This window comes from Fistularia commersonii, unplaced genomic scaffold (genome assembly GCF_037954325.1).
Source record: "Fistularia commersonii isolate RoL2024-O1a breed Wild unplaced genomic scaffold, RoL_Fcom_v1.0 HiC_scaffold_39, whole genome shotgun sequence".
NCBI classification, from domain to species: domain Eukaryota; kingdom Metazoa; phylum Chordata; class Actinopteri; order Syngnathiformes; family Fistulariidae; genus Fistularia; species Fistularia commersonii.
This window is the reverse complement of record NW_028233997.1, coordinates 85001-90000: the sequence shown is the minus strand read 5'-3', so window position 1 is coordinate 90000 and position 5000 is coordinate 85001.

The window sequence follows — 5000 nt, the reverse complement described above, 5'->3', positions numbered from 1 at the left end:
GCATTGAAGATAATGGCCGCATATCCTTCTTGGACTTTTCTAAAGCCTTTGACTCGGTCGAACATCCATTTATCATAGCAACGCTCGAACATTTTGGATTTGGTTAAATATTCAGGAATGTGATCCGTGGGCTCTATGAGAATATTCATAGCTGTGTCACCCTGCCAAGCGGCACCACTCCGAGCTTCCATGTTGATGTGGGAATCCCCCAAGGTTGCCCCATCTCACCCTATTTATTTATAATTGCTACCGAAATGCTAGCCGTTTATGTTGAAAAGAGCAACGATATCCAAAAGTTAGACGTGCTGGGGACTGAAATTGTTATTAGCCTGCTGGCAGATGACACAACCTTAGTTTTGAAAAATGAACATCAAGTCCCAATAAGTGCCGAAAACAACCAAAACATTCTCCAAGGCTTCAGGATTGTCATTAAACTTAAAGAAATGCAAACTTCTTGCGCTGCATGACTCGCCACTAAAGGAAATCAGCGATGTTTCCATGAAATCAGAAATAAAATACTTGAGCATTTTCCTATCCAAGGACCAAACGTTAAATCAATCCAGGAACATTGAATCTAAACTGAATCAAAGTAAAGCTTAATTCTAATATATGGCTCCAGAGAGATTTATCAATATTAGGCCGGATATATTTGACTAAAATGGATGTGTTTATCCAGATGTATATACCCAGCGTATTCCAATGCTGCTCCAAATCAACTCGTAAAATCTGTTAACCAAATCAATTTCAACTTTATCTGGAGGAACAGACCACACCATCTAAGAAAAATCACATATGGTGAAAGAAACAAGTGAAGGAGGGCTGAAAGTGATAGAGTCGGACTGCTTGAATGGGACATTGAAGGTGAACTGGTTGAAATCCTGGATCAAACCTCATCGTTCTTTCTGGTATTGTACTCCAAACTACTTATTCAACAAAGTCGGCGGCCTGAGTCTTCTGCTTATCTCTGACTTGGATATCAACAAGATTCCTGTCAAATGTTCAGAGTTCCATAAACAAATATTATTATACTGGAAAATGATATACGTACACAATTTCTCACCACACAGTATAATAGTTTGGAACAATCGATATGTACTGCATGGCAACAAACCTCTGTTTTACAAGGAATGCTTTGAGAAAGGTATATGGTCGATAATTGACTTGATGGATGACACTGGCAGTCCTCTGGACAATGAGCAGTTCTGTACTACACACAGATTCAAGCCTCCCATATTAGAGTTGCTAAAGTTACGAAACGCACTGCCTCGACAATTTGTATTCCTGACCAAAAATATAATGACGCACCGAACCGTACAACCACAGTTACCCCGACTATCACTCCAGGGAATCTCAATTGTGGACAAAAAGCGCGGCAACTCCTTTATTAGGAAATGTTTCACAGGAAACTTATTCCCTGGACGTCAAAAAAAAAAAAAAGGATATTTTAAATAAATTTGATGAGGAATCGATTGCCACGCTGCGAACCATGTATCTGACTCTACCCATACCCCCAAGGCAAAAGAGACCCACTTCAAAATTATGACTGACATCTACCCATCTAAGGAATTATCGAGGGTACGCTTTAATTTTGAAGATAATATTTGTACATTTTGTGAAGACAACATTGAAACCACTGACCATATATTTTTTCTCCTTCTCATTCCATCGTCACCAGTTTCCTTCTCAAAAGATGATATAACATTCTGTTTACTTATAAGCAACATAACAGATGAACTCTGTGTCAATGTTCTTTTAGGCCTGGCCAAGTTCTTCATTCACAAGAACAGAATGCAAAAATGCTCCCCAAATTTTAATGTCTTCATAAACGATTTTGAAATATAAAAAAAAAAAAAAAAAATCCTTAAAACTTATGGAAAAATCCAAAAACTAAAAAATATAGTTACCCATGTCCGAGGTTCCTTTTTTTTTTGGTAAAAAAAAAAAACAAAAAAAAAAAAACAACTTGATTACATGTTACATTCCCCTTGCAATTTTTTTTTTTTTTTTTTCGTTTTAATTTCTTATTTGTCTATCTATTGATTTAATTACTTCCTTTTAATTTCTTTTTTTGTCTCGCACTGTAAATTTCTCACAAACCTGTAACACTATTAACTTCTCATTACATACAGAAAAAATGTCCTGATGTCCGTTGCTTCCTCATCCCTGGTTGTTTCATTGACATTCAGTTCTACCTTGCTATGTTTATTTGTACATCTGTATATTTGGGTGTACTATTTATGTTCAATTAAAAACAGTTTGATGTCTGAGATTCCTTGTGAACCGCCAACTTAATTACATGTTATATTCCCCTCACAATTTTTTTTTTTCGTTTTTAATTTTATTTTTCTATCTATTTATTTAATTATATCCTTTTAATTTTCTTTTTTTGTCTAGCATTAAAAATTTCTCGCAAACCGTTAACACTATTAACTTCTGATTACTTACAGCACGAATGCGCTTATGCCCCCCCACCCATCCCGCTTTTTCCGTACGGAGGCAGACACTGAGATCGAAAGCAAATGGGTGTCATTGAAATGCAGTAACAGGGTGATAACAGCCGTGTTCGAAGTGTGTAGGGGCTTATAGTAGAGCAGAAGCACGTCACGCAATTCACCTGAGTTCGGAGGATCGGGAGTACCAGGGCCCATAGCGGAGAAGCGGAAGAGCGGAGTTATGTGTCTCTTCTCAAAGGCGGGGAAGCTGGGGGGCAGCAGGACCCCTTAGACCGGCTAATGTGAGCCTACTCCGGACAGAGATCACCCGGAGTTATGACTGGAGCTCCCGGACCTCTGGGCACACACATATATGAATGAGTGGATGAGCTAATGTCGGTTTGGTTGTGGATACGTTTCGGCCAATGCTATCAGCACAGCGATGATGAGTTCAGGTGTGTCTGTGTGTGTTTGTGTGTTTGTGTGTGTGTGTGTGTGTGTGTGTGTGCGTGTGTTTGTGTGTGTGTGAGAGTTTGTTTTTGTGGGTTGGGGGGGGTTCCCGCGGACACGGAGTACCAGGGCCTGGAGCGGATGAGGTGAGGAGCGGAGGAGAGCAGAAGCCCGGACCGTGATTCGCTTGTGTCCAGCGGTTCGGGAGTTCCAGGGCCTGAAACGGAGGAGCGGAGGAGCGGAGGAGCGGAGGACAGCAAAACCCCTTTCTGCAATTCGCCTGAGTCCGGCGGATCGGTAGTACCTGGTTCCGCAGCGGATGAGCGGAGGAGTGGAGGAGATGTTTCTCTTCTCAGAGGCGGCGAGGGGGGGGGGGGGGGGCAGGACCCCTTACCCTTATCCCCCCCGGACGTTTGAGTGGAGCTCCCGGACCTCCGGGCACGCACATGCGAATGACTGGATCACAGGGAGTGCCAGGGCCTGGAGCGGATGAGCAGAGGAGAGGCGGAGGGCAGAAGCCCGGCCCTGTTCAAGAGTTCCAGGGTCCAAAGCGGGGGAGCGAAGAAGCGGAGGAGGGGAGGAGAGCAGAAGAGCAAAAAACTGGCCCGGAATTCACCGAAGTCCCGCGGATCGGGAGTTCCAGGGCCCGGAGCGGAAGAGCGGAGGAGCGGAGGAGAGGAGGAGCGGAGCAAAGCTAAGCCCGTCTTAACAACAAGGAAATTACAGATGAGGCTATAATTTCTAATGAAAACTTTAAATTCTATAGCCACGTATACACTTCGACATTGTCAAAAAGCGATTGTGACTCCTTTCCATTAAATATTCCTCAATATATCCCAAAAATAAACAACAAACAATATATGTTTGTTTATATATGTTTATATATAAACAACAAAAAATATACAGTTTGATGTCTGAGATTCCTTGTGAATCGCCAACTTAATTACATGTCGTATTCCCCTTGCATTTTTTTTTTTTGGTTTTAATTTCATTTGTCTATCTATTTATCTAATTATTTCCTTTTAATTTCGTTTTTTGTCTAGCACTGTAAATTTCTCACAAACCTGTAACACTATTAACTTCTCATTACATACAGAACAAATGTCCTCATGTCCGTTGCTTCCTCATGCCTGGTTGTTTCATTGACATTCAGTTCTACCTTGCTATGTTTATTTGTACATTTGTATATTTGGGTGTACTATTTATGTTCAATTAAAAACAGTTTGATGTCTGAGATTCCCTGTGAACCGCCAACTTAATTACATGTTATATTCCCCTCACAATTTTTTTTTTTTCGTTTTTAATTTTATTTTTCTATCTATTTATTTAATTATATCCTTTTAATTTTCTTTTTTTGTCTAGCATTAAAAATTTCTCGCAAACCGTTAACACTATTTACTTCTGATTACTTACAGCACGAATGCGCTTATGCCCCCCCACCCCCCACCCCCCCGCTTTTTCCGTACGGTGGCAGACACTGAGATCGAAAGCAAATGGGTGTCATTGAAATGCAGTAACAGGGTGATAACAGCCGTGTTCGAAGTGTGTAGGGGCTTATAGTAGAGCAGAAGCACGTCACGCAATTCACCTGAGTTCGGAGGATCGGGAGTACCAGGGCCCATAGCGGAGAAGCGGAAGAGCGGAGTTATGTGTCTCTTCTCAAAGGCCGGGAAGCTGGGGGGCAGCAGGACCCCTTAGAGCGGCTAATGTGAGCCTTCTCCGGACATAGATCACCCGGACTTATGACTGGAGCTCCCGGACCTCTGGGCACACACATATGTGAATGAGTGGATGAGCTAATGTTGGTTTGGTTGTGGAAACGTTTCGGCCAATGCTATTAGCACAGCTATGATGAGTTCAGGTGTGTCTGTGTGTGTTTGTGTGTTTGTGTGTGTGTGTGTGTGTGTGTGTGTGCGTGTGTTTGTGTGTGTGTGAGAGTTTGTTTTTGTGGGTTGGGGGGGGTTCCCGCGGACACGGAGTACCAGGGCCTGGAGCGGATGAGGTGAGGAGCGGAGGAGAGCAGAAGCCCGGACCGTGATTCGCTTGTGTCCAGCGGTTCGGGAGTTCCAGGGCCCGAAACGGAGGAGCGGAGGAGCGGAGGACGGCAAAACCCCTTTC